The sequence below is a fragment of the Arvicola amphibius genome, chromosome 10 (genome assembly GCF_903992535.2).
Source record: "Arvicola amphibius chromosome 10, mArvAmp1.2, whole genome shotgun sequence".
In the NCBI taxonomy this organism is placed as follows: domain Eukaryota; kingdom Metazoa; phylum Chordata; class Mammalia; order Rodentia; family Cricetidae; genus Arvicola; species Arvicola amphibius.
The window spans coordinates 31,764,440-31,775,418 of NC_052056.1; positions in this window are offsets into that span (position 1 = coordinate 31,764,440).

A 10,979-nucleotide genomic window follows, 5' to 3' on the forward strand; every position below is an offset into this window, starting at 1 on the left:
GCACCATCTGCTTGTATGCCCTCATGATCTTCATCATGATGGTAACAGACTGAACCTCTGAAACTGTTAGGGAGCTACCCCAAGGAACATTATTGTATAAGAGTTGCCATGGCCATGATGTCTCTTCGCAGCATTGAACACCCTAAGACATTTATAATTAACAGTTTTAAAAAGCCATTTATAGCACATGTAAATATTTATTGAAATTTTCGTAAAATGATGTACTTATTTAGTTGAAGATTATGTAATATTTACTTAAATCATATAATAATTTCATAACTTTTCTGATAGGTTAATTATTTCAGTCACTCCAATGCCATTTAGTAGTAGTTGTTGTTCGTTTGTTTGGTATTGTATTGCTTTTTCCTAAAGCTTCTGGTCAAAGAAACAATGATCTATCTTTAGGAGCCGTTGGTAATGAAGGTCTCCATAAGAACCTTTTTTCTATCTACTGTGGCCTGGGGCTTTTTAAAAGAGTAAAGAGCCTTTCTTTTACCAACACTTATCAATAATCTGCATATAGTACTATAGTGTGTATATGTGTTCACCACATTTTACATTTTTTTTTTGATGTTGATTTGTTTTATTTTTCTTTTTTTTTTTCTCATGGTTTATTTTTTTTTATATTTAAAAATTTCCATCTCCTTCCCTCCTCCTCCCCCCTCCCTCCCCTCCTTCTCCCCCTTCTCTCCCCTCCTTCTCCCCCTTCCCTCCCCTCCCCTCCACCCATACCTCCCCTCCCTCCCTCTCAAGGCCAAGGAGCCATCAGGGTTCCCCACTCTATGCTAACCAACTCCAGTTGGAATGGGACTGATGGATCATGCGACCAAACCCGTCTCTCTGAGTGTGGCCAACAGCGGGGGCTGACTGAGAAGCAAAGGACAATGGCTCTGGGCTCTGATTGTTCTTCATGGACGGGCTCTGTGGGAGCCTTCTCAGCTTGGTCGATCACCTTCCTGGACCTGGGGGGAGTTGGGAGGACATTGGTCTTAGCATAGAGTGGGGAACCACATTTTACATTTTAACAATATTTTCCTTTATTCTTTCTATACTTGAAACATATCATTCCTTTGATGGAAAGGTAGCTCTATCTAGGTAATTGACTAATTAGATTTTCAAATGTTTTTCACTACTTCTAGGCATGACTATTTTTCATGAATGACTCTAGGAAACTTTTCACTCGGGTCATTTTGCCATTCTAAATCAGTACAGTGTTCATCATTTATAAAATTATTTAATTCACTTGTATTTTCATTCTCTTTTAAAAATGTACTCTTGACCTAGCTACTTTTCTTTGGGTTTTGGTCTACAAATTACTTTTTTTTTATCAAATTAATTCTCCTAATAAAGTCACTTAGCAACATATTACCTCACATTGACTCCCCCTTTAAATAATTTAACCACGGTATCATGAAAACTACATCCACGTCAGTTAATGATTTGGTGAAAGCAACTTTATCATTCCCCCCCTTTTTTAGCTCACTGCTTTCTACCTTCACCTCAACTTGAACAATTCATCTTTCTTTTACTTGGTGAGTTACAGAGAGCAGATAGTCTTTATTGGATTATACAGAATGAAACTCTGATCCTGGGAGGTCAGTTCCAGAGATAATCAGAGATAATTGCTTCAACTATCCGATAGCATAGCATTGTACTATTATGATCTACTCTGTCTGTCTGTCTGTCTGTCTCTATCTGTATAACTATCTTTTTCTTTTGCTCTTCTTTTTACACTTATATGGTCTGCCATATAGTCAGGAAGAACAAGCACTGTGCATTTACCTCTGATTCCCTATCACGGACCTCTGTTATATTTTTCCATTGTGATGCCATTGCCTGGAGATTATATAGTGAGAGATAGTAAAGTCAATTCTAAAGTGTCTAAAACATTTTTCAGTGCTTTGTGCTACAAAGGTGTGGCTCAGTAAGGCATTCGGCAGTGACCAGTTTTGTAGATCTTGAGAGTCCCTTCTGCATCTTCATTTAACCTGCCAAGACACAAGATATCCTGAAGAGTTTGCCTGAAGCAACTAGCACATTCTGGGCTTAAGGAATAATTACAGAGGATGTTTAACTTTTAACTCAATTCCGGAGTTTAACTGTCATTTATGTGATTACTTGGAGGGACATTCCTGAACAGTGAGCTCTCAGGATCATTAAAGTTTAATTTTCTTTAGGGATAGAATGCAGAGGATTATGTTCACTTTATTACAGCTGACCCTTACACTTGGACAATTTTCCAGTTTAATTTGGCTTATGCAGTACATAATTCATGTGGCCCCGCTTATTATATACTTTTATTCTGACAGATGCTACTTGTAATGCCTCAATGTAAGGTTCTTATTCCTTTACTGCCAGCAGCATCCTGAACAGGAAGGGAAGGGAAAGGAAAGTACAAGTGAACAGGTTTTATTTTAGACAAAGAAAAGCTCAGAAAGAGAAAAACAGCACAAAAGTCATAAATTCATAAAACAATATTTCTAACTTCACATTCATATTATTTATCACATTTTGTTGTAATTTCTACATTTTGAAGACAGAAACAAAACTGATAAAAGCCCTTTAATACTTGAAAAATACTGTGAATTTAAAGCTATTTCGTCTGAACTATAATGTTAAGAATACTGGAACTAGCTATAAATATATATTTAAATTAAAGCATCAATGAATTGAAAGTATATACGTATTAGAACTTTGTTGTGAATTTAGCCAGCTATACTTCAAATGCTTATTAGATATGTGTCATAGCTCATTGCTCAGTCACCATCACCACGGTACTGAACAGCACAGGCAGCACTTCCATCATTTATCAAGTTCACACCCCTGGCCTTGAGTGGAGGTAAATCCAGTAAACATGTGCGTGCGTTGCCAGTGCACCTGATAAGGCTTTCTTCCTTCTTCTGTGTTTTTGTCCGTCATATTTATCCTACTGTGTCTAATCTGTGCTGCCCTTATTTACATGTTTTTGGGGCTGTGCATGTAGGATTGGTATCTGTCCTATTAAACAAACAAGTAAAAAGCAGATACGAACACAAATCTCAAACAACAAGACACAATGGCAATAGTTTGTGGGTCTCTTGGGCCCACCGACCAACAACTAGAAGAGAGGTATATTCCCTGTCAGATAGTGGGATTTCTGCTCATTATTTCACTAACCCTAAGGGGTGCCTTTCACCCACCATGTTGTGAAGAGAGACTATGACCAAGGTAATTCTGAAAAGAAATAAATATTTTGTGGAGACTTGCCTACAGCTTCAGAGTTTAGCCCGTTATCATGATGGCAGGGAGCATGTAGCATGCAGGCTGATCAACTACTGGAGAAGTATTTGAGAGCTACATCTTGATTTGCAGGTGGGAGGTGGTGGGCCTTGTGTGGGTTTTTGAACCTCAAAGCCCAGCTCTAGTGACAGACTTCCTCCAACAAGACCAGAACTCCTTATCTTTCTCAAATAGTCCTACTCCTTTGTGACTGCGCATTGTAAAATATGGACCAATGGAGTCATTCTTATTTGAACCACCATACATTGAGTAACTGGTATTAAAACTGTATGTAAATATGTGTGTGTCAATGTGTGTGTTTAGCACAGTTTTCCTTGTATTTATAAAACAATAGGTTTGACCAGGTTTTTCAAGGCATTCTTAACATTGCTTATCTCTTCTTCCCTCTAGCCTCTGTATCAACCCCCACTCACTCCATCCTCGCCAGTGAAGTACTCCATATTTCCACCATAATAGCACTTGTGCCTTCCTAGTCCCTCTCTAGAGATACTTTCCCCCTTCCTTCAATGCTCCCCTGCTTTGAAAGTATTTCTGGCTTCTCCAGATACTCTAGGTTACAAAATTAAACGTAAACATTCAAATCTAGTTCTTCAAATAAGAGACGACTTGCAATTCATCCACATCTAATGGTATAGGATTCACATCTCTAATTCCCAAATCTAAAACCTGAAACTTCTGGACACATTGACATGGCATTGCTAGCAGTAAATTCTGTACCTGGTTTCTTGTGAATGCTTACAGTTAAGATGCTTGTAAACCTGAGCTATTATACGGCATTACCTTAATGTTGGAGGTTCAAGGTGCATGGGAAAGAGATGGATTTCTTGTTTGAAGCTGAATTTCATCATTAAGATATCTTTTAAGATACACGTAAAGTATTCCAATAAAATATATCTGAATTATGAAACACTTTGGTACTAAGTATTTCAGAATAGGAACATTCAAACTTTGCCTTATGTTCAAAGGTTCATAAATTATTATGTAATAAAATTAAATTTTTATTTTTAAATATGCAAATTCTAGATTGGTTCTAGTTGGCCTAATTGCCTTGACACAAAGGATAATAGTAACTAATGCAACAAAATAAATATAGAAGGACATTATTTAAGAGGGGGAGTGGGAAGATTGTGGAAGGAATTATAAGTGAGAGGGTTGGATAGGATAAAAATGCATTGCACTCATGAATGGATTCTCAAAGAAAAAGATGTTGCTTTTGGCTTTGATCTTCTGTTTTGTTCTATTCTGATTTGTTTTTGTATTGTTTTATTTTTATTATTTAGTTGCCTATTTGTTTTCTAATGAGAAACCAAGAGGCTGTAGATTTGAATGGGAGGAGAAGTGGGGAGGTTATTGGAAGAATTGGAGGAGAGGAAACCATAATCAGAATATATTGTATGAAAAAAGTCAAATTTCAATAAAATGAAAAGAATAAATATTATAAAAGTAAATGAAAAAACAATTCATAGAAAATCAGAGTTGATGCATTTTCCATCAGAAAAACAAAATTGACATGATAAGCATAATTACTACTGTATTTTATAATCTAAATGGAACATTAGTCTTTTGGAAATATTATATTTTATATAATAAAAACATATGATAGAGTAGACTCTATATAATTTCAACAGACTTAATTTTTCTGATTTTAAAATGAATGAAAATGATGAAAATTAAATTTTCAATTGTGACTTAAAAGATGAATAAATTTTAATAATACTGAACAATATTGTTCGTTTCTCCTCTGTTTTTCTTCTTCCAAATCTTATTTCTTTACACTTATTTTCTTCTGTGGAATGAAACTGTAAACTGCAGGTTGAATGTCTCATTTGTCGTCTGAAAGGCTGTGTACCATAGCATCATGTATGTATCATCCCTCACCATTTCCCCTTTCAGCAGAGAATTTTGCATAAGACCTAGGAGAAAAAAATAGGACACTCCTCCATCTTTTTTCTGTGGAAGAGAGAAAGAGAACAAAAACATTCTGGGAACTTCTGCAGAATATTTTTTATCATGATGTGAGAAGCCCTAACTTGTGAGTTGAAATCATTTACTGATTAATGGTGTAAGTTTGAATAGAGTTTCTTTACTTTGGGGTGGGGAGGGGTTAATTCCTTGAACTGTCAAATGAACAACTAAGAACATATGCCTCCCCCATTCTCTGAATAATACATTCCCAAGACTGAAATGAAAGATTCCAGCTCCTAAAGCTCAAAGCCTTTTTGCTTTAGAATTCCAGAGCTTTCAACTGGCAGAGCAGTGTTTTTATGCTGTACAGATATAGGAAGGAAGCCTGGGAAAGGATCCATCTGTAGAGACTGGTTAAAGATATTAAGGCTGTGAGCACATAATGAACCAAGCTTGTCCAGGAAAAAAAAAGCTAGCGATTGACACTGTGTGGTGCAGTAGAATTCTGGCAGAATAATCAGCTTCTTTGTTTCTGGTATCTAATAAAGATGAGGGGATTGAGAATTTAAGTAAATAAAGCTGAAATTAAGTGAATGCCTGACCAGAGGAGATGGAGATTAACAGCCCTTTCCCATTGATATTTAATTGACTGAGATACTCTTTAGTTTAAGTAACTTTCTTATGCTGCTTGGCAGCTTGGTTCAGTCTACAGTGAGCCAAAGCAGTACTGAAAATAACCACACGTATGCTACAGCATCTCATCAAGGTTTTGCCAACATGTTTTGAGTGACGTGGGAAAAGATACAGCCCCTGGGTATGTCGTGAACCTAAAGATAAGAACATCCTGGACTTCAAAGTTCAAGCTGTGTGCATGACTCAGCCTGTTCCTGTCACAGTTTGCCAACAATCCAACTATTTATTTCTTTGCACTTTGCTTTATGAAGATATTTAAGTTAAAAAACTGGAACCTTGTCTAAGGATTTAAATCTAGCACTGAAGTAGCCTTCAACATTGGAAATGTGAATGTTGAAAGAAAACATTGGTCTCATTCTTTCCTTCACGTGATCTCAGGCTCAACTGTCTCCAAAGAAAAAGGGAAGTACATGGTGCTGGGAGAAAATGAAGTGGCGTCAGTGGCTGATCTTTCATATTTTCACAAGTATTTTATATTGCTTACAGGATCTATTTTTCTGAAAGATGCTGTTAACATACCAGAATATTTTTTATACCTCATAAATTGGCTAATCCACCCCACCCCTAATCAATGCTGAGACAATTCTCTCCAGAAACAACTCATTCATTGTATACAGGAAAAGTTAAATTTAGCAAAAGGAGCCCATCAGAGTTTGGAGGGCTTGCTGTGCTGGGAGGCTGTCAAGGTGATTCTGTGCCAACTTGGACCCGCCTGCACTGGGAGCCTCCAATGTTGGCCAAATGTTGTGCTTATTTTGTGACAGAGATGAAAGTCACAGTTGGATTTAAAGGAGGCCATCCATTTCATTTTATTCCTGTCTGAATTCTATGAATCTTGGTCTGCGTGACTGAAAGCATGGTAAACAAACAGGTGTTCACATATCCTATTGTGACATAAAATTTGATAAACCACAAAAGAGAGTTGATAAATTTTAAAAAAGAAAGATTACTATAATAGATAGTCATTCTATTGTCATCTTCTATAACTTTTTTTCCAATTTTTTCGTTCACTGCCTTTTCATGGAGTTCAGAGCAGGCTTATCACACAATAAATGTATATTTGGCATATTTTGATATTTAGACAAGCTCTGCTTATTTTAAGAAGCATTTTTGGGCTAGTAAGTTTTTTTTAGTACTAATAACAGGCTCTAGGTATGCATAAGATTTGTACTTCAAATCAGTAAGTAAATAAAAATATATTCCCAATGACTAATCATGAACAATATCTAATATGATACTATGTATGTACACTTAGGTAAAATCACGCTTTCTTAACTACTTCAACCACTAAAAATTTCTTTTTTAAACATTTACCATATTATGTACCAGTATTTGTAACTGCTTCAACAAACTAAATGCCCATAGTGCCTAATTTACAGGAGCACAGTGATTTAGAAATTCACAGGTATATGCAATGGAGTTACAATGCTTTTACTATTAAATGTAGCTGTCAACAATGCTATAGTATTACCTTTAAAGGCAAGTTTCAGAGCTTTGATGATTTATGTTTCATCTTTATACAGTATAGAAAATAGCTTCTGTTATTTTAGTCATCTTATATTTAGGCACACATTCTTGATTAATGTGCTAATATTTATTATGCATAGATACCTTATGTAGGTTTTACTGTGGTACGATGGTCTTATACCCTGTATAGATTTGTCACTTGTATTGATTTAATTAAATGCTGATTGGCCAGTAGCCAGACAGGAAATATAAGCAGGGCAACCAGAACAGGAGAATTCTAGGAAGAGGAAAGGCTCAGTCTACAGTCATCACCCAGATGCAGAGGACACAAGATGAGAATGACTCACAGAAAAAAAAGGTACAAAGCCACGTGGCTAACACAGACATGAATTATACAAGCCAATAGGTATTTAAGGGAATAATCATTAACAGCCAACTTTACCATTATACCGTTTGTTTGTAGACATTCACATTCCTTGGTAGGAAATTTAAAAATTCATTTATGAAACAATCCACTATATAGTCTCAGTGCACATATCATTCAATCATCAATATAATTGCAACAGACTATACAAAAACTTCATTCAAAAAATGTAAAAGCAGATTTTCTTTTCCTGTTTTTTGAAAGTACCTCAATGATTGGACTTATTTGTAGTATTAGCAGTTTTAATAACCTAATTATTTAAATTTGTAGATGAGTGAATCTAGAGCCCTAGAATTCAGACCCACCATAAAAATGCAAAACAACTTTCTCTTGGCTCTCCTTGCTACTTGGTTTCCAAAGGTGGCCTTCCTGTAGTTGTATCCCTTAGGACCTGTTATAAGAGGTCATAAGAGATGATTAGGACATATTGATCATCCCACAAAAGGCTGTTTTGGCATTTAAGGTGTTGGTATAAAATTCCAGCATCAACAAGAAACTAAGCACTTTTAAAATTCTTGCTATGCCTTATTTGTTACTGAGCTATTGGTTAACGCAAGTCATACTTTATGTTAGATCCCGAATAGGATCCTAGCATATGCAAAAATGTGGCAGAAAACAGTGTGTTGAAGGGGAAGCCTAGCCAATCACCTTGTTTTGTAAGGCGTGTCCCCCTTCGGCTAAAGGCGTGTCCCCCTTAGGCTAATATTGACTTGTAAAACCTTGCTGGCCTGCAACCTGCCTGCTCTTTGTTTTCCTGTGCTCCTTGCTGGAACCTTGGATTTGTAAGTTCCCTTTTCTTTCCTTTATTAAAACTGAAATATATATATATATATATATATATATATATATATATATATATATATTAAAGCTAGTCTGGTGAATCATAACTGCTGATCAACCATGCACCTTCAGTTTTTAGGTCTGTTCTATGGTGAAATGCAAGAATCAAAGGTGTACAACATTGTGTAAAAGACAAATTTTCTAAGTTGCATCTTGGTTTTGTTAAATATTCATTTTCTTATGGTGAGGAGACTTAATATGCAATCTGTGCTCCCCTGAAAGTCTAAAGTGCCCAATATCTTGTTACTGTAGATACTTGGGGAAGTAGAGAACAATCAGCTACTAATCAATGAGTGTTAAGATTTCAGTTAAGCAGTATGACCTTAGTGCCATCATGTGAAAAAAGAAAGAAAGAAACAAAAGAAAGGAAGAAAAGAAAAAGATGAAGAAAAAAAAGATATATATATATATATATATATATATATATATATATATATATATATAGAGAGAGAGAGAGAGAGAGAGAGGGAGGGAGGGAGGGAGGGAGGCCGGTATACCATGGAGTTACTAAGTATGTCTGAGAGAATCCAGCTGAATGTTCTGGCTTTCTCCTGCTTTGGTGCCATGCTGGCTATGTTGAATGAGATTCCCCCTGAACCATGAGTCAAATTTAAATCTTCATTCCTTAGCTTTCTTTTTTTTTTTTTTTTTTTTTTGTAAGAAATTTGGTCATAGCAAGGAGTAAAGCAATTAATACCCAGAGGATTAAGAGTTTACTGTAATTTTACCATGCAACTTTGTACCCATGGTTGGGATCTGGGCCTAGGGGTTACAGATTTTTGTCTTCTTATTAAAAAATAAACAAAAATTCACAGAGATGGCAAAGTTGCCAGGATACTTTATTTAAAGCCATGTGATAGAACAGGCTAGAATACATTGCAAGAGAGCAATAGACTGCAAATGTGAAGATTTTCCATAACCTTGAATATTGTTTGGGCTCCAACAAAGGAAGCAATTTGGTGGCTAATGAGTAATGTAGGCAGTTATTTTGTTTGATAGATTTGGATTAAGTAGGCCTTTGCTCATTGCACATTTCCTTTTCTATAACACAATTGATTTTCACCATATGCATATCCAATTACGCATATGTATAAGACGGTAAAGAGGGGATTTTCCTTAAAAGCTTACTTGAAGACACAGTTTTGCTTTATTGTGAAAGTACCCAGGAACAGTTCAGACTGGGTTAGTCTTTTTAGTCTTGTACCAGGATGTAAGGAGAGTACAGTTTAATAGTATCTAAGTTTGATTATCATTAAGGGGAGGTGAAACTTATTCCTTTGTGGAGGGTTCTGTGTTACTATCAGTGTATGTGCAGAGAGAGAGAGGGAGAAGGAAAGGGACAGAGAGAGAGAGAAGGGAGCTGGGGGAGAGAACAAACCAAGTAGAGTCCCAGGCTCTACTATGTTTGATTTCTTGCCTTGACTTTGCTCCTAGATTTTCTAGTAGTCTACAAAAGGAACAAAAATCTGTTAGACAGAAGTTGGAAATTATTTAGGAATATACATACATGTGTGAAAACATCACTTTATACACATTGAATTTATGCATCTTATTTCTTAAGCAAATCTCAATAAAACAGAAAAACAAGTAATCTTCCTTGCTTTACAGGGGAGAAAATATGTACCTTAGCCTAATAGATTTATACAAAATGCAAATGTTAAGAAGCACAAATATGGATGTGTGAAAGATAAGCCCATCATGGTGGAATGTATGGCATTCCAGGCTAACCTAGGCTACATAACATGGTGTTGCCAATAAATCCAAAAGAAATGTCAAGGCTGATATGTCACAGAAAGACAAAGCAGTGTTCGGGACCTTGAAGTTAACTGAATTTCATAAATGTGTTCATTGCATTCTTGAAGTAACATAGTTCTCCAACTACTGTAACTAGAATAAACTTACCATCTCTGCTTAATTCATCACATTCGTTTATAATATTTTCACATACATTCCCGAACTTACTGCGATGGTACAGAATGGGGTTATGAGAAATCCAGCTTCTAAAGTTCCATTATTAGAGAATCTTGATGATGAAAGGCCAACATAATCTGGGAAACAAAATAAAACAAAATCTATATCAAGTATTCCACAATGTCCTGTGACCAAAGCCCATAGGTAGACACATAATGAATTCATAGAAGATGAGCCACATTTCCCAAACTTAATATTAGCAGCAAGACTTCTAAATTGTTAGTTTGTATGTGTGTGCATGATGGGGAAGTACTACTTTGTTAGGGACCTGAATTTCTGGACCTACATGCTAATGCTTATTCTTACCCCCTCCGTCTATTTGCTTCTACTCCTTCTATGTCTCATCTTCCAAACTCACAGCTTTCACGTTTTAACCATTATTGTTACACACACACACACA